The following is a 25,982-nucleotide window of genomic DNA, read 5'->3' on the forward strand; positions in this document are numbered from 1 at the left end:
ACTTTTTTCATGTGGCAAGTGAGATGCATCACACCTTTAGCACTGGGTAGTCTATATGGTCCTGCTTTGACCAGTTCTGAGTAGCTTTTCATGGAGAACTTCTGGGAGATGATGTAATCAGCTGGCCTTACTCCTTTAGGGTATGAAACAACACTTTTAGGGACTTAGAATCCCTTGGTTTATGGACATATTTGATTGTGGTTGCAGTTCCCAAATATGTCTATAACAGTTGGCAACCAAACCAGTGATAGTTGAAGACCAATTGATATCAATTTTGGGAGTCAAGCCTCCCTAAATTTAAGGAAGTTGTTGGTAGCTTCAGTTGTATAAATAAGAAGTTTTGGAGCCTCATTAGGATTGGACTTTTTTTGTTTAGCCAAGAGGCATTTTCGAGCTAAGACATTGTGACTAATGACTCTTGTGTATTTTTTATAGTTTAATGAAAATGAGAAGCATTCCCTTGATCCAACACTGAGTTGATTCAGAGGGCTGAAGCTCTTGGGTTAGGGCCCAACCCTGGCAATAGAGGTTCCTGTTTTTGTACATGTATGCTTAGATTACATTCATAGTTAGCTGCGGAATTGATTTTGGTTTTTTTAATTTGCAAGTATTTAGATGATTAATTAGTTTGCTTCCATTTGTGGATAGTTAGATCAGTGGTATCATAGTGACAGAAGACACTCCAGAAAAGCTGGTGATTATGGCTTTCACCTCATCTCCTTTATGGGATCATGACTTGAGGGTTCCATTCACACAACCCAAAATTTTTTTCTTGCTTTACTGCATGATCTAGGGTTTCTTGACGAGTAGGTCATTGTATTTGAGTTACTTAGGATGATTTACAATTGTCATTTTTTATCTCTTAAGTTTTTCATTGGTTTCAAAGAACTTCCATTCATGAACTTAGCCACTAGATAGTAATAAATATGTTTTCTTCCATTTAACAAATCTTTTCCATGCGTAGATGAATTTGTGCATAAATGAAGACAAGAATGTATGTTGCTACAGGAGCTTCTAATTTCCAAGGAGACCTCATCTTAGTTGCCTCATCCAAGCCTTTTCCACCCATGTTTCTAAATCCCACTAAACCCTAAATCTAAATTCTTGTTTTGTAAGAAAAATTTCCATTTCCATTGAGAAAATCTAACCATATTGAAGCATCTTACTGAGACTTGGATAGTGTTCGCCCCCTCCATGCATTATTTTATCATCAGATATCTTTCCCACACTTCATTCTACCTTCCCTACCATCTCCTAATATTTCAACCTGTTTCCTGTAGTAAAATAAGGCATCCTGTAGTAGAACTAGGACATCCTGTAATAGTACTACATGAAACACTGTAGCAGCCTACTTTAAGCCCTAATTTAGAAAAAATTTCATCTGAACTTGGATTAAGCCTCTCCTTGGCTTCCATACCCTTGAGACTAGTCCATACCTCTTCCTCCATACCTGTCTCCCCTGCCAAAGAACATGTGAAGATTAGCATTTTCATTCATAAAATTAAAACATAAAAATTGTATTTTTCTGCAATTCCTAAATTAGAACATGCATGCAACAGTCATAATACTTGTTAGATCATATTCCATGCTGAATTAGTCTAGATCATCACAGGTCATAAACAAGTTTAAGCTAGGTTTCTTTTGCAAGAAAAATGTGTCAATGAGTAGTTAAAGCATTTCATGTCACTTTACAAGCATCTTCCAGTTCATTCTTTCATTCCTTAAAGTAGGCAGCATTCCTTTTCTTTCATTAAGGATAATTTTTCCTTCTCCATTTGGTAGTCAGACTTCTTCTAGTCAATAGAAGACTGGTTTGAGAAACCCTAGTGGTCTATCACCCCAATCGAAAAGTGGCAAGAGTATACCATTACATCTACTGTGTATACAACACTGTCACCTCCATGTTTGTACAAACCTTGGGTTGATGAAGTAAATTTGCTAGCCCCAGGAGTTCCAACATTATTGCTGCAATACTAGTGCTCATAAAGGGTATTTTCCATAGTCTTTGTATTCATCAATTGAATATCTATAAGAATAATTTCTGATTGGGATTTCTTCTCAAAGAGTGAGAGGGTTTGACCCTGGCTTACAAGCCTACATACTATGTCACTTGTCTTCTATTATTTATTTGGTAATTATCTTGATGAAAATAACACAATAATAACATAATGAATATAATATTATAATTTAAGAAGTAAAAGTATATCACAAGCAATTATCAAGAAGATAAATCTCCTAACTATTGATGCCCTAGATTTATCAACATGGTATCCGAGCTTAGGTTCTAAAGTCAAAAAGGGGCATCTAATCAAGAAGACATAGAAGAATCAAGTTTCAAAGAAGGATCAAAGAAAGTAAGAGGACACGAAGTGAGAGATCAATATCTTCATCATACTGAAACCCTAGATCAAATAAATCTACTCTAACAAGAAGTCTTGAAATCATATTCAAGAAGGAAGAAAGAAGAAAGACACAAACCTTAGAAGCATTTCCAAGATCATATAAAGAAGGATAGAACATTCAAGAAGGATAATGAAGAAAAACCTCTCTCAATCTTTCAAGTAATATTTTATCAACATCAAGATTAAGGAGGAAGTAAGCAACAAATACTAAAGTAAGCTTATGACTTCATTTGATACTATCAAAATGTATTTTTATAAGGAAAGAAACAAACTAGTTGGGGTTGCAAACTTCCTTTCGTGGAAGAAAAGAACACACCTAAATCTCATTGAGAATGAAGTCATGGACCACATCAAAGGGTCAATAAATAAACCTCCCAAAGAAGATACTCAAGCACATTCTAGATTCATGAAGGGGCAAGTGAGAGCCCAAAGTATTCTTATAGAATCCATCAAAGACTCTCTCATCCCACATGTATCAAAATTAGACACTGCAAAAGCTATATATGAAAAAATTGGTAGAGTTATTTTTTGTAAGTACCGTTGGAGAAGTAATCTCTCTAAGGAAAAAACTCTACAAATTGAAGATTTCAAGGGAAGAAGGAGTAACCTCATATTTTATGAGGATTTTTGAAATAAGAGATCAACATCAAGATCTGGGTGAAATAATTTCTAACAAAGAAATGATCACTATAGTAATGAATGCAATACCAGAGGAATGGGGAAAATTCACTTCAATTATCTACGAGAAGGAAGAAGCCACTCCTTTTCAATATCTATGGTCATTGTGGAAGATCAAAGGAATGAGACCAAAGGCAAAATCGGATGTAGGAACAAATGAGCAGACTCAAGCATATACTACTATGTCAAGAAGAAAGAAAAGTTTGGAAAATTTGGTCCTAAAAAAAAGAATAAGGACATGGCTAAATTAAAATGCTATGGGTTTCAATAATATGGGCACTACCGAAGAGATTGTTGTTGGGTGTCCAAAATGTCTTCAAAATGACATCCACTTTCACCTTTATCACCATCATTTCACTCACATGTGACATCTCCATAACCATATAACCTTTCATTAGCCACCGTTTTCATAAATATATGGGTTAGGATCCTTATTTACCAAATTTATTTATTTAATGTGTTTAAAGTGAATTTATGATTAAAAACTAGGAAATTAACATAGTTTCGTGTATCTATATATGTGGCTTGAGTTTCATGACATGTGTAGGTCATTTGGAAGCTTCCAAGGCACCCTTATGTGGCCTCCAATGCTCAAATTCGAATTCCCCTCAAAGGAAATTTGGATATGTGTCCTATTTGGATTGTAACTCTATGAAGTGTCTCATCATTTCCTATTTGGATTAGAACTCTATGAGACACCTAGGGGATATGTGTCTCATTATGAGCTAGTTGGTTGTAACTATATGATATTTTACTGGAACTTCATTATATAGGGTAGCTTGTTATGTTTTTGTATAAATAGGAGAGCCTTTTCCTTTGAAAGGCATGTGTAAAGTTGGGGAAATGCTCATGTTTTGAATATAGAATTTGGATTTGGCACCATGCTCATGAGTGATGTTCACTTTGATTTGGTTATGCTTGTATTTGAAGCCTCTAAACTTTCCATTGCTCATGCTTTTGGATTGGCCATCTATAATGTGTGAGAATTTTTTTTTTTTATAGATTAAGATTTATTTATTTCATATCTTTTCCTGTGTGAGAGGTTAAGAGTGATTGTTTTTATTGCTTTCATAGATTAAGATTTATTTATTTCATATCTTTTCTTGTGTGAGAGGTTAAGAGTGATTGCTTTTATTTTCTTTCATAGATTAAGATTTATTTCTTTCATATCTTTTCCTGTGTGAGAGGTTAAGAGTGATTGTTTTTATTTGCTTTCATATCTAGAGGTTAAGAATCATTGTTTCTGCTTTCATTTCATATCATGTGGTTTTGATTATTCATTTCATAGGATCCTGATTTGATAATGCACACATGATCCCTTAGAGTAGATTTCATTTCAAGCAATTTCATTTTTGAAAGAGTGGTGTGCTTTTCAATTCTCGCAAGTGTGGTAGATTAAGAATTAAATACCTGCAAGTGTGGTAGATTAAGATTTCAATTCCAAACACTATACAATAATTTCCTTTGAATCGATTGTTGAATTAGAATAGATGAATTTGGTTTATCGTTATTTGGTTTAGTAGTTAGATTGATCTAAATTGGAAGTTAATTTCTAGCATATATAGTGCACGCATGCTTCGCAAGTTTTATGAAACCCCTAGGTTGACAATTAAATGATAGGCAATCACTTTGCCCCAACATTTTGACGCCGTTGCCGGGGAAGTTTGCATAGGAACTAGCTTTCAGTCTAGAGTTCATATTTTTCATTTTTTTTCTAGATGCATGATTAAATCATGTAGATGCATAAATGCTTTAGCTATATATCATTTTTATAAAAATATATATAAAATGCGATATTAACCATTTATGGACAAAGGATCTAGAATGCAGCCCAAAGACTACATTGAGGAATGGTATCAAGAAGCAGTTATGCCACAATGTTTGTGGATTCTTCAAGTGATCCTTGCAGCAAATTGAAAGGTCAAGTCGATTTTGCATATCCTTACAAACAATCAAGTACATTTTTCAAGTTGGGATATGAGCATTTCAAAAATTCTAATCTGTAAATGGCTTCATTGGAAGCATGAATATACTTAAAAAATAAAAATAAAAATAGTTTTTAGATAGGTAGGAAAATAAAAATAATTTTTTATAGTTTTAGGATGAATTTGATGTTTTGTGGTGCAGTAAGAACCACCCATCTACTAACCCTTGGTAGGAAAAATTTGCAATAAAACAAATGGTTGAGAACAAGGAGCGCAAGTGAATATCGCAAACGATAATTTAAGGTATGAGATCAAGCCTTTTCATTTTATTTTTTGCATAATTTATAGAGGAATCGATTGATAAAATCTTGACTATTCTAACAAAATAAAAAAATCTCAAGTATGCTCTCCTCTTGCACTTCGTGTGACCTGGAGGATCAGAAAAATATTTTTTTTGTTAGTATACAAAATGCAATTATGCAGTTAATATTTGTTTAATCATTTCATTTGATTTAGTTTTACAATAAACTTAAAAAAAAAATAAAAAATAAAAAATAAAAATAAAAAATAAAAAATAAAAAATAAAAAATAAAAATTGTTTTGTTTAATGAAATATATGTATATTTTAAATTTTTTTTGAAATCATAACATATATAATTTTATTAACAAATCAATTAAAAAAAAACCAACAAAAATAAATAAATAAAATAAAGAAACAACCAATGGCAATCCCCAATTCCAGTTTCCGCTGCGGCCTTGATAGAAAACCTGCAAGAACATTTTTAAAAATCAATTGTGAAAATTTTAGAATTCAACTTTTAATCATTGGTATTTGTTGTTGCAATCGATTGATTAAAATGATGAATGATTTCGGGTTTGAATCCCAGTTGGAGCATGGCTGCAATCAGGTCAACGCTCATCACTGCCTATGTGTACGCACTATTCTCCCTATGCTTCGTTAGGTTAGAAGGAAAAGTTGGCTCCCTGCCTATTCAACTGATGAAAGATCTATGGTGTGACCAGATCCTTTTTCTATGATTTAGATTCTTTATAGAACCAAGAAATTTTGGTCTTGTATTAAAGATATTTCATAAGAATCCCATAAGCTAGCTTTCGATTTCCACTAGCATTAGAAACCGTTACCTTCATGTCATACAATATTTAGATCTATCGACCAACCTTTCAATTGGGAAATTAAATTCTTCAACCTTTGATCTAACCTTCAATGTAGCCATGGCAGATAACTCGCCTTACCCGTAATTAAGAAATTCCAGTGAACCAGTGATTTAGCGATTCCAACAAACCAGTGATCCAATGATTCTAGCAAACCAACAATCCCGTGATCTAACCGATCCAACGTTTCAAAAATATGATTTGATCCATGCACCTGGTAATCGTGATCCACCAGTGTGCCTGCTAATCCATATACCTGGTAGAGAAAATATGTAAGAATTGAAAAACGTCAAATTTTAAACGCAATTTCCGGCCAAATGAAAACGAATTTCGAAAAAACGAGACATGGGTTTTTCTCAAGATAGGTTGAGTTAGATAACCCAGAAACGGTTTCCTCAATTTCTCAATCGATTGAGATAAATATAGGATTCTTCGGGACACTGTGTCACTGACTACGTGAGAAACAAATGGATTTGAAATTAATACACAGAGACAGCAGTGCGGCCATCAAATCCGATTATTGGGACGCTATGGTGGTTTGAGGAAACACGATTGTGATTATTTGTCACTAAATCCATGGATTCACTGCGACAGAGGAGAAACGTGTAACAAGGAGCGACAAAGGAGGGATTTGCCTTGAGATTGCACTGAGGAAGCTGTTTGACGCTGGTGGAATAATATGGATTCGATCCGACTCTGTGAGAAGGTTGTGACTTTAAGCTACTGTTTGCTATGCAGTGATGAAAATTTGTTTGATCTCACCAACTATCATGTGCTTGTTTGCTGTTGAATCTTTTGTTGCTGGCTGAGATTGTAATTCTACAGTATCTCGACATTATTGGGGTACAGGTGCATGCTTTTGGGTCACCACATGCGTGGACTGGAATACAGATTACAGCTTAGCTGTGATGTGGGAATAGCTTGAACCAAAAATGCTTGTGTGTTGATCAACAATATAAGCACTGAATTGCAGGAAGAAGAGTGTTTGCCTTGAGGAGCTTATTGTCAGAACAGAGAATTTTAGATGATGTAAGATTGAGAAACTATACACCACCAATATTAGGCATGAATTTGTTTTTCTCTTGGTTGTATGTACGATTTCACCTACCACACTTTGTATCTCTGGAAATTTTGACGATGCATTATTTTTTTTAGTGCCACCATTGAGGATTTTCTACTTATTGTTTCCACTGCTGCAAATTCAGAATGGACACTGGGGTTAAAACTTATGTTCTTTTGTTTTTCATAATGTGTATTTTGCAACAGTGCTTCACCATCTATATTTAGTATGGTGATGCCAGGGTTTTAGATGTAAATTACATTATTGTGAAAGAGAATATAGTTTAGTTCGGGCAAAAAAAAATAAAAATAAAAAAATTTGCTAATAAGAGGCATTGCAATTATCACTGGATTTTGGCTCCAATAAACCACAACATTGTTTCTTGCTCTTTGAATTCATTTTTGGTTATTTACTGACTTGGGTTATTTGTTCAGGATTTTAGCTACAGAAACTGTGCACATTCTGTAGCTGATTCCATTCTGTAGCTAATCGACAATTCTGTAGCTGAACAACGATTCTGTAGCTAATCGACAATTCTGCAGCTGGAAAACAATTATGTAACTATGCATTTAACTCAATGATTTATTTTTCAAACAATGCATTCTAACCATTTCATATGCTTACATCATCTTTCACTGAAGCATCATGTTCCCATGCCATATTTTACATGACAATTTTCATTGTTTAATAAAAATTTCAAAACAATCTAACTTTCTCCTACAAACTCAAAATTCGATGATTCAAGCATCGTTGGAAAGATCTCGACAAGATCTACAAAATGAGGAAGTTATTATCATATTTTGAAATAATAACGAATGAAGAAATTGCTGAAAAGAAACAACAGGTAACTTGAGGCACTACTTTCGACACACGTATAAACTCTTTTGGTTTGCTTTCATGAACTTGTTTTATAGTACCAATTCTTATTTTTTTATGTAAATTTCATTAACAGAGAGATTGATCACCTCTCTATTTTGATAACCTTACAATCCATTGGAGAAGAAGTACTAGTTTTTTGCAGGTTCCAGGAGGAAAAACATATGACCATAAGCAAATAGTGTCTCTTAAAGACCACATTTATTTCACAAGAAAATGATCAGAGCAGCAACAGAGGTGAAACATCAATGCATGAGCACATGCTAATGCATATAAGATCTAGCATTGCAAGCCTTTCAGATGCCAGTGTTTCCATTGCATCCATACTCCTTCAGTCAATAAAACCTTCATCTCATTTCCTTTGTAGTTGCATTGCATTTCACTTAGTTAGTTAATAAAATTCTCATCTCATATTTTCCTGCCTTGCTTTCACTAACTCATAACCCATTTTCATAAAGACATTCAGCTTGCTTACATGCTGATTTTCCTTTTACTTTCCATTCACTAGTCATTTTCCTTTCCGTTAAATAAACCTTGATCCATTGCAAAATTTTCCATTCATAGTCCTTCAAAATCATTATTTCATGCTCGCGTTAGATGATGGAGGATTCCTTAAGGCCTTCCTTCTAACAAGCCTTGGCCTATCGACATCGACACATTATCTAGGTCCAAGGCTAGAGTCCTCATTAATACCTTGAGGCTTGTATGCCTTAATGACAGGCTCTCTCACCAACAATCATGGGAATACATCATTGTACCTTGATCATTGGATCTTGCAAGTGGCTTGACATCGGCTCACTTATTCACACTTCGCAAGATGTACTTAGGTACCTTGGCACTCGTTGACATTAATGGTGAGTTTGCCTCGCATTGGTTAATGACATTCATCAATGGTCAGTAATCCAATGACCTCTCTTCATGCTCAACACCGACACATCTATTCACATGACTAGAGCTATACCATCAGTTTTATAGCGGTTTAAGACTATATCATTTCAACATTTTGCAGCAGATACAACAAGTTTAGCATCAGAAATAAAAGATCCACTTCACAACCTCATCCACCATTTATGCAACCAAGAAGTAGATGAGTTCTACATTCCATGATCCAGAAGCAGCCACACTCTTCAATTTCCATAACTCAAGCACATCGAAGGTAAGTGAAGGTATGTGGTTTTCTAATTTTTAGTCATACAATTCCTTAAAATACTAAAATTGTAACTTTGAGAAATTCATCACTTCCTCTTTCACATTGTTATACTTTTAGTTGGGGGGAAGGGACATCATTTCATATTCATATATCATACACCATCACACATTTTCATTTCATCTTGACATACTTGTCCTAATCAATTATGATTGCATTATGGTTCAAAAAGTTATATGATTTGCAAATAATGTCTAGATTAAAAGCACACTATATGGCTGATCTTAAAAATGCATTCTTAAATATGTTCAATAAATCTTGCCGCAACAAAAAGAAACAAGGTATTGAAACACAAGCACCAATACCAATTAGAATTTGGTTGAAACACAAGAACCAACCAAACATGTTGCAATTCAATGTATGACAAGGAATACTTTGCAAAAAATAAAAATAAAAGTTGTCAAATGCAAATTTTAAGGACATATGATATAAGCCAAGCTCATTCAAAAGCAAAGTCGTTGCAAGAAAATTAAAGAATTAATGCAATATTTGCATGAGGACATGCAATTACTCTAGTTTGGGGGTATGTTGGGCCTCCAAAATGTCTTCAAAATGACATCCACTTTCACCTTTATCTCCATCATTTCACTCACATGTTACATCTCCATAACCATATAACCTTTCATTAGCCACCATTTTCATAAATATATGGGTTAGGATCCTTATTTACCAAAGTTATTTATTTAATGTGTTTAAAGTGAATTTATGATTAAAAACTAGGAAATTAACATAGTTTCATGTATCCATATATGTGGCTTGAGTTTCATGACATGTGTAGGTCATTTAGAAGCTTCCAAGGCACCCTTATGTGGCCTCCAATGCTCAAATTCGAATTCCCTTCAAAGGAAATTTGGATATGTGTCCTATTTGGATTGTAACTCTATGAGGTGTCTCATCATTTCCTATTTGGATTAGAACTCTATGAGACACCTGGGCGATATGTGTCTCATTATGAGCTATTTGGTTGTAACTATATGAGATTTTAGTGGAACTTCATTAAATAGGGTAGCTTCTTCTGTTTTTGTATAAATAGGAGAGTCTTTTCCTTTCAAAGGCATGTGTAAAGTTGGGGAAATTTTCATATTTTGAATATAGAATTTGGATTTGGCATCATGTTCATGAGTGATGTTCACTTTGATTTGGTTATGCTTGTATTTGGAGCCTCTCAACTTTACATCCCTCATGCTTTTGGATTGGCCATCTATAATGTGTGAGATTTATTGTTTTTCATAGATTAAGATTTATTGCTTTCATAGGTTACGATTTATTTATTTCATATCTTTTCCTGTGTGAGAGGTTAAGAGTGATTGTTTTTATTGCTTTCATAGATTAATATTTATTTATTTCATATATTTTCCTATGTGAGAGGTTAAGAGTGATTGTTTTTATTTGCTTTCATAGATTAAGATTTATTTCTTTCACATCTTTTCTTGTGTGCGAGTTTAAGAGTGATTGTTTTTATTTTCTTTCATATCTAGAGGTTAAGAATCATTGTTTTTGCTTTCATTTCATATCATGTGGTTTTGATTATTCATTTCATACGATCCTAATTTGATAATGCACACATGATCCCTTAGAGTAGATTTCATTTCATGCAATTTCATTTTTGAAAGAGTGATGTGCTTTTCAATTCTCGCAAGTGTGGTAGATTAAGACTTCAATTCCTACAAGTGTGGTAGATTAAGATTTCAATTCCAAACACTGTACAATAATTTCTTTTGAATTTGTTGTTGAATTAGAATAGGTGAATTTGGTTTATCGTTATTTGGTTTAGTAATTAGATTGATCTAAATTGGAAGTTAATTTCTAACATATATAGTGCACGCACACTTTGCAAGTTTCACGAAACTCCTGGGTTGACAATTAAATGATAGGCAATCACTTTTCCCCAACAATTGTCCTAAGATTAAAAGGGACAATAACAAGAGGAATAAGGAAGAATCCCATATTATCGAAGAAGTAGAAGAGCTTGAGCCAAAGAAGCCTGAGAAGGAGGAAGTGAAAGATCTCTACTATGACTAAGAGAATATCCTTCACTAAATGGTACTCTTCTGTTGTATTATAGATAAGAAGCTTTGAAAATAAGATAGTGTGCATCATACTATAGAATGACATCATGGTATAAGCATTAGAAGTAAGAGCTTGTGACATATGTAATATGATGAATGCATGTAACAAAACCTATGGAAGTCAACTATGTAGGATATAGCTCTTGGTAAAACTCATTAGAAGCTCAAGTGATACTTATGAAGAAGGAAGAAGTCATCTAGAAAAAGGGTTATCATACATCTGTCAAAATGTAACATTTGTAGGATAAGATATGCAACATACTCAAGATTCTCTGATGGAATCTTCATTGTAAGATTCATTGATTAAGAGTAAAAATAAGTGGTTCTTCAAGAATTCCAATCTTGTGTAGTTCATAGAATGATGGTATGATAACATGAAAGTGAAGCAGATCAAGGGAATGAAGTCTCCTCATTCAAAGGAAACTGTTGCAGGGAAGTCTAGATGATTCAAATGAAATATGAGGTATGTATGCTTACATTTGATATTATGGAAGTCTTGTCATATGGTTGCATAAAATAGAGATCACTGAGGCATGATCAAATAAAGGATCTCATCTCTCAAAGGGATGAAAGAATTCATGGTTCACATATTTAATTAGATGAAATCAACATAATATGTCCTCATATGGGGTATGAGGTATTCGACTACAACTGAGGAACTTTGAAGCTCCTGGTAATGAAATGTGTAAAGAAACAAAGGAAGAGATCGTGGAATACACAACAATGGTAAAGACAGTCAACATCCGAAAGACCAAGAAGAATTTACTATGATATCTCCCAGAAAGATATGGAAAATCTAATGGAAGTGTGGAAAAAGATGGAGACCCTTGACAATACATATCTTTAGGAGATGGGTCAACTTATATGCATGACGTTGATGCCTACAGGAAGATGTTATGATGAAATACCATCACAGAGGTAATTACGATTTAAATGTTCATTATTTAGTATCTAGTTAGGCTTATGCAAGGCTACCAAAGGGAATAACTATGAATGCCTTTTATGAAGAACATTGTAGAAGGATGCAAGAGCCTTCCAAAAAGAAAAATATGATGAAGGTATCATAACATGAAGCTACCAGATGAATATTGACGGATCACTTTCTGATGAAAGGAATGATGAAATGACTGACTCATGGATAAAAGTGATGGATGGTCTGTGCCCTATGAAGAAGTCCCAAAAGATGAAGACTCCTTGACAAAGAAATTCATGACATCGAAGGAAGGAGTTCTTCAAGTAGCTGGTTGTCCCATATTCTCCACTAGAGGAGCTACTATAGGTCCCTATTTTGGAGGGAGTATGAAAAGTTTATTACTTTGAAGAAACTTGGAAATTCATAAGCTAAGAGGGAGCTTAGGTACATTCCTTATATAGGAATGAGTAAATTCCTTTATTGGAACAGATATGTCCTCCCTAATTGAGAGGGAGAGATAGATACATCATTCTAGTCTTCACTTGGGAATACAGAATGAGAGGATTGGGTAATCACTTGGCATCTGATACTCTTTGAGGATAAGATAGGGCATCCAAGATAAGAGTAGTTGTGAAGGACCAATATTCTTTAAGGACTAGGAATCCAAGATAAGAATAGTCCTAATAGAACACACCCTGAGAACCCATATGGGGTATGTTCCGAGAGAGACAATGATGAGAGTGTCTATAAATGATTGGTCTCACTAGAATTGAGCTCAGATCTTATGGAGAGATAAATATGTTAGTCAAGGCCTTTCTATGTCACAATGTTGGTTGATATGATGCTAAAAAAATGAGTTACCAGTCTTATTCTTCTTATGAGAAATTCTTCAAATTGATAATGACCAAGTACTATTATGAATACCTCCCTAGTTAAGAGGGAGTGTTGAAAAGTGTATCTAGGTTCGATCTTCATAATGACATGTAATTGTATTTTTTTGTATAGAGATGAAAAGAAGAAAAAGAAAATTATTGTAATGCTTGCATCATGGGTTTCATGAGCAAGAGATTTTATTTTTGAGTCAAGCCTCCCATTGAGAGCCTTTAGGAATTTTGTCATCTAGTCATAAAAGAATAAAATATTCATTTTCATGTAACGAAGTCATGCTACACTTCATATAGAGTCACAATTATCTATGTAAAGTCATCCTTCAAGACCTTGTCACTATCCCTCTTCAAGTTGGCCTAAAATGAATGAAGAAACCTAGAAGATGATGTCATCTCTCCCCCATATGATCATGTCGGCCCAAAGGACATGGGGCAATGTGTATATATAGCCACACTGAACCTCACTTGGAGGCAAGCAATTCAGTGAAGAAGAGCCTACAAGCATAAGTGCAAAGAAGGACTAGAAAAGAGAAGCGAAGGATAAAGGAAGGAGGGCGAATAAAGGGATATTTTTGGAAAGTTTGATTTGGGCTTATATACTCTCCCACGTATGAAGGTAGAAGATCTAAGGGCATATAGAGAAGGTCGAAGAACTTGTTGCTGCATTGAGGTGACCTTGTTTGGGTAAATAATATTGCAAGAGGAGGCTGAGGAGAAGTTTTATTGGTCTCTCTCTTGAAGAGACTAATCAAGAAGTGAAGAGTGTTCTAGGGTTTCTAGAATAGGGTTAACCTAAGAGACTGAGAAGAGAAGTGTGAAGAAAAGGGATCGAGATTCTCTAGGAAGCTAAGAAGAGAAATTCAAGACTCTAGAAGGAAGTCGAGAAAAGGAAGAGGAAGATCATCAAGGAGGTGAGTGACTTGGTCTTGGGAGGACTCTAGTGTTAAGGGTATTTGTCATAGCCTTGGTATTTTTCAATTGAAGATCTATAAGAAAACTTTCTGATTGGGTTTTCCTCTAAAAGAGTGAGAGGTTTTGGCCCTGGATGACAGGCCTACATACTATGTCACTTGTCTTCTATTATTTATTTTGTAATTGTCTTAATGAAAAGAACACAGTAATAACATAACAAAGAGAAGATTATAATCCAAGAAGTAAAAGTATATCACAAGGAATTATCAAGAAGAGAAATCTCTTAACTATTGATGCCCTAGATTTCTCAACAAGTCTAATGCCCAGGTAAAACCTGTCAACAAAATCCTCAAGGCAATGTTGCAATCTATGGTGAACAAGCACAAAACAAACTGGCATCACATGATATTCTTTGTGTTGTGGGCATACCATACATTGTTCAAAACATCCACAGCCTTTACTTGTTTCCACCTAGTATATTGTTGGCTTAGGGGGCCCTGACCCAAGTTCAGAGTTAGTTGCACCAACCAAAAAAACCCTACACTACTGGCCCTTTCAAAAACAACCCACGTAGTGCAGGATGTAGTCTCCCCCGAAGCAGTATGGGTGGATGATGGAACCAAGTTTCTGCATCTAGAGATTAGTGTAATGTCTTTTAGTGCCCTAGATCTATTTTCACGCATATCTATAAGCCCCTAGGGCTCGATAGTGCAACTCTATTAAAACAGTCTTCAGACCTTCGCGAAGGTCTACAATTGGCTTTCATGGACCTTTATCAATTGATTTATCCACTTACACACATCAGAGAACAATCATAGATTAGTGTTCGCACATATCTACTTAAGTTACTTAGAAGACATAACAAAATTCATCACAGTCTTTTCGAAAGTACTGAACATGTATTGCGTTCATCTATTAAGAGTTATTCAAGTGAATCGCACATCATTAGATCAATAGTTTATAAACACATTATTCATCCACAACATATATTGTAAATAGAGGTAAAAACAAATAAACAGATATACACAATATTTCTTCAGTAAAATTCTTTATTGATCTTCAGTTCAATTTTATAGACTCAAAACTACCCAGTGCACTCAGTTGCAATGGTTCGCACACTTAGCTGCAAACTCTACCTAGGCCTCTGCGCACTCAGCTGCAGAGCCTTTCTCTCCTATCTGACCCATTTCTCTATGCTATCACTTCTAAGACTCCATTCGTCCACCACATAGATTATGCCTTAGACTCTCTGAGGCACACCTATTTATAGCCTTTTACATACAATCCCCTGGTCCACGAACCATGGGTGGATCTCAAAACCAACTCAAATTTTACATAAACAAGGGTCTAAAACCCCTTTGACTCCTAACCATCTATGTGCTCTGCATCCACAAATTGCGGAGACTTTACATTACTTACAAAAAATACATCAAAACTTGGGTTATTTTAACCCCAAAACTGACCCAGGGGACCCCATCCCAATAGGCCCCCAACACAAAGATCGTGACTCTCCCTCAAGTCACTCGGCTGGTATTGCGATCGTGTTGCGAATATCCCCCATCTCCACCTAAACTACAACAATGTTGGCAGCATTTTGTGTTGCTGCCTGCTAGATCTCCTCAACTAACTTCTCTATAGATGGTCCTTCTGCGGCCAACCTCATTGTCTATTGCATCTGTTGCAAGCCCGTTAGCTTCTCCTGAATATTGGTCATGACCTAGTAAGCCTCCTCTAACCAAGGTTGTAGTCTGGCCTTAAGCAAGGCCTCCTTCTTCTGCACCGCCTCTACCTGTGCGAGGAGATGCTTCCCCTCTTGCAATTTGGCTAGGTTCTGTGCTAGTGCAATGGAGCGCACCGTTACCCTGAATTCATCATACTGCCTCTACAGCTCCTTGACCTTTGTATTGACTGTTTGCAGGTTTGGGTCTTCCTGCAGATTTGTCACCAACTACATTTCTTGCTTGAATAATTTCGAACAGTCAACGACTGTTGCATCCAGGGTGGACATTCCTTCTCTGATGGTGGCTATGTGCTGCTATCGGACCTCAAGCGAAGTCGTTGGCTCCAATTTTAAATGTAGCTTAGTTATTTTCATATTGAGTTTGAACTAAACTCGGCCAACCTCTGCCTTTTCTTCGTGCACCCCAGTGGCTAATTTTCTGATCTTCGCTTCTGGCTATGCATCCTCAGGAATATGCAGCTTAGGCACTGTTCTACATGCCTCTATGACTGTGGAATCTAGTCAGGAACTCTATGCTTGTAGCGTCTCCTTATCTTTTAAGGGCTGCATCTTCTCAGTGAACATTTGCTCGTTGTTCACTTGGTAGTCACTGATAATATTAAGAGCACGCTACTCCTAACCTCTCAATTCCTTTATCACTTCTGCATGCAGCGCATGGAGGATCTCGTTGGGGAGCACTGCTATGTTCAACCCAAAGTTCTTAATTGTGCTTAGGATGACGTGATCATCGACTGTCTTCATGCGAAGGGACCCTTCTAGTACGACAATATTTCTAAGTTCGAGGGTCCTTACCAGCTCGACTGCTTGACTCATCCCAGGTGCCAGGCTCACTTGTTCTGCACTCACTTGACCGTCATCCACCTGTATTCTATTTTCCTGGATTTGCAGCTCGTGTAGATCCTTTTGGATGCTCCCCAGTGTCTACATATACTACTGCTCGAACTGATGCAACACTTTAGTCGTAGTGTCCCTCTTTTTTTTCCCAATCTCATCAATATCACTCTCTGTCAAGACCATGAGATCACCCTGCGTCTCTTAAGAATAAACGGGGTGCTCTGCCCCCCATCTCCTTCTCCACCTTGTTCAGACAGTTCTTCCTCCTCGGTCTCTGGCGAAGGTGATTTTCCACTTCTTTCAGACTCATGCTCCTTCGGTTCTGCCTACTCCTTAGTGGCGCGTTCTTTCTCCATTCGAGCTTTTTCTGCAACTTCTTTCTTTCTTTTTGTGATTAGCTTCTGCGCATCCTGCTTAGCTTCTTCCTTTCTTTTCTGCGCTACCGAACTTCTCGTGCCCTTACTAGTTCCAACATCTAAGTCAGAGGTGGCGCGACACTCTGCTGGCCATCGCGCAATCACCTCTTGTACATCTATCTCTATCACCAAATATGGAAAGTCATGCCATTTCTATTGTCAATCCTTCCGTGCTTGAATGTAAACTCTGTGGAAGTCAACTTTGAATGCTACATAGGTTGACAGCTATGTATACAAGGTTGGGGACAACCTTGGCCACTGATTGATGGCCATGCAGAGACTCATTTCCATCAAGACCCAAAAGATATTTGTCTTTGTGATCCGCACAGGGTCCTTTGTAGCCCACAAGGAGGAAAATTGCACTGCCTCTGGTAATCCTTCTTCCAGCTAAGGAAAGTAGATATCCTCCGACAGTTCCCATGCAAGAAACATGATAGAAAACAAAAACCAAGCACAAATGGCTTGGTTTCATCCTGGTCTTCGTGATAATTTTCCAGGAAATCTTGATAGAGATACCTAGATCAGTTGAACTACATGCCCTTTGCGCATTGTGCAGCTAGGGACACTACAAGCATTGGAACTTAATCTGCACGAAACTTTCTCATTACCTTGCCTGCTAAGATTTGCGTGGCAATTTGAACTGTGGGGTCGTTTATAGAGGTGATGGAATATCCTCGCACCTTCTTCACGAGGTTGAATTCTTTCTTCATTCTTTTTGCTAGATCCTTTTCCCCTATGTTTCCACCAAACTCCTTGACTAGATTCAATCCCTCATATGGTAGGTGCATGATGCTGTGAATGAGCATGTTAGTGATGGGGATAGGCCCTCCTAGCCATAAGCACCCATCGTACACCAAAGTGAGTAGTTGGCACACAAAAATTGTGTTGATAGGGGTGCAGTGATAATGGGGCACCCACAACAGATTAAGTAATCTCGAATTCTCCACACCACGGATCCATTCCACCATCTCTAATGCGGTAACCCCCGACTCTGCATAGTAGACGCGCTTCATATATTTATATGTTTCTAAGTGAGGGAACATAACATGATCTGCGAGGTCCCAATCTTCCATCTTCAGCAATGGGATCCGCACAAGCCACAAACCTACATAGGGAACCTGCTCAGGTAGCAGGGCCGTAGAAATGGAAAATTTTTCTGAGTCCGGGTCTTTTGTGACCTTCTCCTTCCCCTTGCACAGAGGGATATATTCAAGTAGCTTTGTGATGGGCTCTATTCCCTTAACATCTATATCCTCTATACCCTGGCCTTTTTCTGCCTCTAGGTCAACTACCTTCTCAAGCTGCTTATCATTATTTTTTTTATGTGCTGCAGAATGCTTCGTAAGGGATTCATGCACTAGTACTGACTTTTTCTGCTTATCCTTCTTTGGTTTAGCTATCTAGGTTTCTCTTATAGGGGTAGGCTTCAGCTTAGGTGACCTCAACACCATAGGCATAGGAGCCAGAGCTTCCATACTCAACATTTCCGGGGCAGCTCCCTTAGAGACAACATCACCACTAGTACTCATAGTTTATGCAAGGCTTGGTCCAAGCATTTTCTTGAGAATGAACTTCTGATTCAACTCCAATAGCTTAGAAAATGTAGGACTCGCAACTAAATCCTCCCAATACGATTGGTTCATAGGCGACAAACAACAAAACTCAACAAAAACTCTAAGGGTACAAAGTGTTCTATGTTGGACCGACATGAATAATTTATAGGGGTTTTTGAATTTGAATCTAGCCATTCCCCCCAAATTTTGACAAGTAATGTTGTTTCGGTAGCAGATCTTCAAATATTTTTACCTTAAATCCCGCCAACCCGCTCCTCTTAACCATCTTCTGGATGTCAAGTCATGAACAGTGACTCCAACAGTCACTTTTTTGTTATGCTGGGTGGCACCTCCCTCCATAGCGCAACTTCCTGCACGCAGCTTTACAGGTTGCACCTTCATCATCTTCCGCACAACCCGCTTTCTGCATAGTCCTCCAACCCTTGCAGTGTAGTTTATAGTCTCGCTCTCCCTTGCAATTGTCTATAGCAATAAGACTGTCGTGCCATCATATAGTCATTGCACAGGATCGCCTGTATACAACTTCAATTGGCTTCCATTCACTCTTCCTAGAAAAGGTTCTCCATTCAGCTTTGTGAGTTGAACTGTGCCTCTGACAGTAATCTCTTTGATAATATGTGGCCCCAGCCAATGCATCAGAAACTTACCCAGAAATTTAGTGAACTTTCTATCATATAACAAGAACAAATCATTTACCTTGAACATGAGAAGCTTGATGTGTTGATCGTGCCATGCTTTTCCAAATTCCTTCTATACTTGCTGATGGAATCCAACTAAGAATCAGTCCTCTTCAAGCTCCATCAAATGTGCGAGCTGTTCCTCCAAGTCTTTGATATTTTCCATACCTGTGAGAGTTGTTATGCCCATACTAGGCATAATATACTCCATTGGCATTATAGTTTCTACCCTATAAACCAATATGAACGGTGTCTATCCTGTCAGCTTCTTGCGAGTAGTCCTATATGCCCATAGTACTACAAGTATGCACACATCCCAGCCATTTCATTGCGCATTGTAGATCTTCATCAATGTGTTCTCCAAAATCTTGTTGAAGGCTTCAATAGTTCCATTGGCATGTGAGTGATATGGTGTACTCTTCTGATTGTAGACTTGGAATTCCTCTGTTAATATGCCGGTGGTTTCATTCAGAAAGTGTGTACCTCTATCACTCATCAACACTTTCGGGCAGCCAAATCTAGTTAATACATAAACAAAAAATTTGCTACTGTAACCCCTGTACAATCCTTAACCGGTTGTGCCTCTACCCATCTGATTAAATACTTCGTCGCAATGATGAGATAGTGCGCACCAGTTTTATTCCCTAGGGGCTGAATTGGCCCAACAAAATCAATCACCCATTTTTCAAATGGATGTAATGATATTTGAGGTTGTAGTGGCAACTCATCTCTTCACGCTAGTCTGCCCATTTTCTGACATGCATCGCATGACTTACAATGTGCCTTGGAATCCTTGTGTAGCATAGGCCAACATAGCCTTGCGCACAAAATCTTATGCGTAATCACCTTTCCTGCATAATTTCCTCCCGCAACCCCTCTATGAGCTTCAACGAGAATGCTATTTCTCTCAAAATATGGCACACATCTTCACAATATTTCATCTGCACCCATCTAATATAGATGTCCCGCAATCACTGAAAAGTCCACCATGCACACTACGAGTTCCTTCTTTTGCTGACCTGTATACCCTTTTGGTGTCATCCCCGTAGTCAAAAAGTGAATAATATCTACAAAATGATTGTCTGCTACGTGCACTGTGAAGTGCTGCTCATCCAACCTTTCCTCCAAATTGGTAGGCTCCTCTCCTATTTTGATCCGCAACAGATGGTTAGGTCCTACATTTAACCTTCCTGGATTCATAATTACTTCAAATTCATACTCTTAGAATAGTAGCAACCATCTGCAGATTCCCCCCCCCAACACAGGCTTATTGACTAGGTATTTCAAGGCATAATGATCTGTGTACATGTTGAAATTCCCTCCTAACAGATAGGAACTTCTATAGTGTGTACACCATGTCCAATCCTTCACGTCCGGTCATTAAGTAATTCTTCTCAGCCTTAGATAATTTCCTACTTTCGAAGGCTATAGGATGGTCCATTTCTCCTTCATCGGCTTGCTTTAACACTGCACCCAACGAAATGCAAGAGTCATTGACGTGTACATGAAATTCCTTCTTCCAATCTGGGAATACTAAGATCGGCGTGGTGACCATCTTTTCTTTCAAAACATCTAAGTTGTGCTGACATTCTTTATCCCAACATAATGATGCATCCTTCTTCATTAATTTCTCCATGGGCACGGTAATCTAAGCATATACTTTGATAAATTTTCTCTAATATCCTGTATGTCCTAGCATCACGTGCAGCTACTTAACGCTCCTTGGGGCCTCCAAATTCACTATCAAAATGATTTTTGCAGGGTCCACCATCAACCCTTGCTTGCACACCACATGACCTAGCAAAATTCTAAAGGGAACACAAAATAGGCATTTCTTCAAGTTCAGCACAATCTGAAATCTGTGACACGTATCCAACATTAGGCACAGACTTGCTACATGATGTTGCTTGGTGGGTCTTGATCTAGGTTGAGAGTTAAGTTTTCCAAAAAAATCCCTACACTATTGGCCCTTTCGGCATCAACCTACAAAGAATGGACTAAAGTTTCACCCGAAGTAGTATGGGGTGATTTCGGAACCAAGTTTCCGCAACTAGAGATGGTTGTGATGTCGTTTTATGCCCTTAACCTACCTTTATGTAGGTCGATAAGCCCTTAAGTCTTATCGATATAACTTCCTCTTACTGGCCTCTAGACCTTCGCGAAGTTCTATGTCCGTCTTTCGCGGACCTTAAACAGGTGAATCAACCAATTACGTGCCTCAGCAATCACTCCTACTTATGTATTTACCCAAATCAGCTTAAGTATCTGATAACTTACCATGCGTTAAGCTATTCTTCACGTAAATAGATATTATTACTTGCATTCTTATAACAATGTAAACCATACAAAATCGCACATCATATAGTGTTAAATCATAAACCCATCATTCATCATAACAAAAGTGCATTCGTTCATAACAAAAATAAATGGAGAAAACACAAATATTCCAGAATAATCTCTTTATTGATACTTTAGATTTGTTTACAGACTCAAGACTACCCTGCACACTCAGCTGCAGGGGTCCGCAAACTCAACTGCGGACTCTACTCTAGGCCTTTGTGCACACAGCTGTAGAGCCTCTCTTCTACTCTAAGACTCTTCACTCTTCACTTCTTAATGACGCATTATATTCATTGATCTCTTCCTTATTATTCCTTACACTCTTTAAGAAATTATATCCAGTCTTGCATTAAACCAGGAAAAGATACACAGAATTATAACAAAACTTCTCTTTATTGATTCTCCAACGGTTACAGACTTGACCCTCCCTGCACACTCAGCTGCAGGGGTCCGCGCACTCAGCTGTGGAATACTAGGCCTAGGCGCACTCAACTGCAAACTACTAGGCCTCTGTGCACTCAGCTGCAGAGCCTTCTCCTACTCTACGACCCAGACACACTTTTCACTTCAACTCAATCACTTAGACTTCTCATGCTTCTATTAGTTTCTTTTCTTCCCCTCTATCCTTAGAGCTTCACTCTATTTATACAATCCCATGGTTCACGGACCATGGGTAGGTCTATCCAGTCGAAATTACATTACAAAAACTAGTGTGGGCAACCCTGTGACTCTATTATATGTTCGCGCCCCACGCCTGCAATTCGTAGAGCTTTTACACCAAGATTTGGTCAAAATTTGTGCTTTAAGCCCCAAAACATGCCTTGGGGGGGATTCCATGCCCAACAGGCCCCCAACACAAACATCGTGACTCGCCCTCGAGTCACTCTGTCGACGCGAAGATCTTTGCCTTGAGTCCCTCCAACTGTTCTCGAACTGCGGCAAGGTCAGCAGCACACTGAGCTGCTGCTTGCTGGATTTGCTGCATACATTGTTCCAAGACCTCTGTGTTGGAAGTGCTTCTCTACATTAAGGCATGCATCCCCTGCATTTGTGTGAGCTTTCCTTCAATTTCTACTGTGATGGTGAAGGCCTCATCAATCCAAGGCTGAACGCGTGCCTTCAGGACTGCTTCCTTGTGTCATGCCGTGTCCACCTGTTCTTTCAGTGCTTTAGCCTGCTGCATCTGAGTGAGCCTCTAAGTGAGGGCCACTGTCTGCGCAGTTCCTTTGACGTTGTCATACTGCTGTTGGAGTTCTCACGCCTCTGTCTCTAAGCACTGGATGTTGGGGTCCTCTTGCAGATTTGTGAGGACCTCAAATGATTCTTCCAACATGTTGGTCCAGTCTTGCACTACACTACCAATTTCCTCCAGTCCTGCTGTGATAGCACTAGCGCATTGTTCTCTGACTTCCAGGGGGTGGATGGCGGTAACTTTAACCGCAACTCGGCGATTTGAAGGTTTAGCTCTAGTTGAACCTTTGTCATTTCTTCCTTCACCTCACGTATCCCTACTGTTAACCTGTGGATCCATGCCTATGATGGCATGTCTGCTGGGATGGCCAGCTCCGGGACGCTTTGGCAAGTGTTGTCTATTACCTCTACCAGTTGTTGATTCTACGATACCACTTCGTTGTGATGTAAGCTCAGTTTTTCCATATTGATTCTCGGCTCACTGAGGACTTGTAGTGCGTGCCTCTCCCTAGCTCGCAGCTTAGCCGTTATCCCATCTTGTGAAACATATAAGGTCTCTCACGAAAGTGTAGCTATGTTGATACTGAGACCCTTTAGTGCAATAACCATAGGCCTGTCAGCCTCATTTGTTGTCACTAGTTTCCCTTCTGGCAGCACTATGGTGTTTGTCATCCATGCACACAACATTTGTTCTACTGTCATTGAGCTGACTGCGAGGCTGGTCAAAAGGGTACCAACCTGAGGAGGGTGCACCTGCAACTCTTGTAGCTGTGCTCTGAGGGCCCCCAACACAATCTGCTTCTCTTGCATGAAATTCTGGAGGACCTCAAAGGTGACATCGCGCACCATCTCGCCGATGTCATGTAGATCACCCTCGGTTAGGGTGATCAGGTGAATTGATAACTTTGATGCCTTAACCTTCTTATGCGACCCTACCTGCTTAGCTAGGTGTTGGAGCTTTAACTGTGTTGATGCGGTTCGGGGGTCTGCGCCTTCCTCTTCTTCCTCTGCTTCCTGCCCATGTGAAGGTGACGATTGGCCCTTGTGCACCTTCGCAAATGCCTCCTGTGCTACTACTACTACTGCTGCGGCTTGTTCTTCCTCAAGTGTTGTCTATGCAGCTTCCCGTGCCGCCAGCACTTCTGATGCCACTGCTTCCTTCCTTCGCTTTTCGGCCAACTGTGCGATGTGTAGCTTGGCCTCGTCTCCTTTTGTTTGTGCCACCAACTTCTCTATCTTCGCAATATCTGGGGGGCGCCACTCCGGTGGCCATGCCTCCAGTATGTTAAAAATGACTTCATTTGTGGCTACGAAGGGTAGCTTTATCCACTGTTTGGTCGGGTCCTTGCGTGCTCTAATGTAAATGTTGTGGATGTTCGCTTTGAATTCCTCAAAACTCTGAAGGCAGTTGTAGATAGTGGGTGACAACCGTGGCTTGCGGTTGATCTCTATGAACACCCAGAATATTTCTGTCACAAATCCTCTTGTCATCTTTTATGGCCCAGAGTGAAGCATACTTCACGGCCTCTAGCAGGTCCCTGTCAATTATGGGGAATTGACTATCCTCTGGTAATTCCCCTGCCACAAGAACTATGGATAGTAGAAGCCATGCATAGTGGAACATTTTTCCCTGTTCCTGAGCTTCGCGACAATTCTCTAAAAACTCCTTGCAGAGGAACTCGGACCAATTAAACTGGACCCCCTTCATGCATTGCTTAGCCAGTGTGACCACTGACACAGGTACTTTGTCTGCGCGGCACTTGCGCATAACCTTACCAACCAGTATTTGGGTTGCCACTTTCACTGCTTTGTCACTGATGCTAGATATGGCGTAGCCCTTTTTCTTCTTCGTCAATTGTATTTTTTCTTCATGGCCTCTGCGATGACCAAGTGATTGTTCTTCCCATTCGAGATGTCCATGGGGTCCTCTCCTTTGCATGGGAGACGAGAGATGCGGTGAATCAAGTCTGCTGTGATGGGGATGGGCTCCTCCAACCACAAACACCCATCATGCACTAGGAAGAGCAACTGCCTGATGACGTAAATGGTTATTGGGGCGCGGTGGAAATTTGGAACCAAGAGAAGGTTCGATAGCCTAGCCTTTTCCACTCCGTGTAACCGCTTTCACGGCTCTAATTCTGTAACCCCCACCGCGGTGTTCTATTTGGGATTCATGAGGTGCCTGGTCTCAAGGTGAGGGAACTTCTCGTGGTTAGCGAGGTCCCAATCTTCGAATTTTATGCTCAGCACCCATCCCAGGTCCGTGCCCTAAAAAATAATGCTGTTTGGCAGGAGAGGGGTCTGGAGCGAGCTCTTGGTCTCGTCCCGGTCCTTTGGCACTTTAGCCTTCCCTTTTCCTGGGGGGACATAGGCGGGAAACTTTGTCGGGGGGTGTGTAGGCTAAGTTTTCTCCTCCATGCCCTCATCCTCATCTTCTGCGATGATTAGGTCCTCCAGGTCTTCCTCTTCTTCATTGGTCTCTATGGTGATGGTTTCCCCTTCTCCTCCATTAACATATTGGTGCGTAGTGGTTCTGCGGGGACACACATATGGGAACCATCGCTTGTTTGTCCTTCTTGGGTCTTGGCATGCGCGGTGATTTCGGGATTTCTACCACAATCCCAGCACCTTCTAGAGCATCCCCCATAGTTAGGGCCTGCATGACCTCCTCGGTAGTCATTTCAGTTATCTCCATAACATCCTTAGCTATTGCCATCGTATCTGTCTAGAAATCTAGCACTCGTGAACTCAGGGGCTCAATCAACGCTCGGCACACAATAATCAAGGCTTTGCTAAATAGCTCAATTCACAAATTACCAAGTGTTAGTTACTGGGAAGCCCTTTATAATTTATAGTGCTTTTTGAATTTGAATTCAACCGTTCCCCCCAAATCTGGTTCATTAGTGCTCTCTTGGCGGCAGATTTTCCCAAATCTTTCCCATAAATTGCGTCTTAAATGCCTGCCGCCCACTCCATTTGGTCTCAAGTCGAGCATCCCATCATGAATAGTGATTTCAATGGTCACTTTTTGATCAACCCGCGTGGCAGCCCAGCCCCCCGTGCGTGGTCACGGACCTTCTGACTCTTTTCTTCTGCGTGCAGCTTCA

The 25,982-nt window shown here is 38.9% G+C and overlaps 1 pseudogene; it reads right to left on the minus strand.

The window, feature by feature from the left end:
* Positions 1-25,591, minus strand: part of LOC149255280 (very-long-chain aldehyde decarbonylase GL1-1 pseudogene) — a 61,608-nt pseudogene extending 36,017 nt beyond the window's left edge.
* Positions 25,592-25,982: the final 391 nt, after the last annotated feature.

The sequence above is a fragment of the Pinus tabuliformis genome, chromosome 7 (assembly GCF_031772625.1).
Source record: "Pinus tabuliformis cultivar Carrire ecotype Pingquan chromosome 7, CPIR1, whole genome shotgun sequence".
Classification (NCBI taxonomy): Eukaryota; Viridiplantae; Streptophyta; class Pinopsida; order Pinales; family Pinaceae; genus Pinus; species Pinus tabuliformis.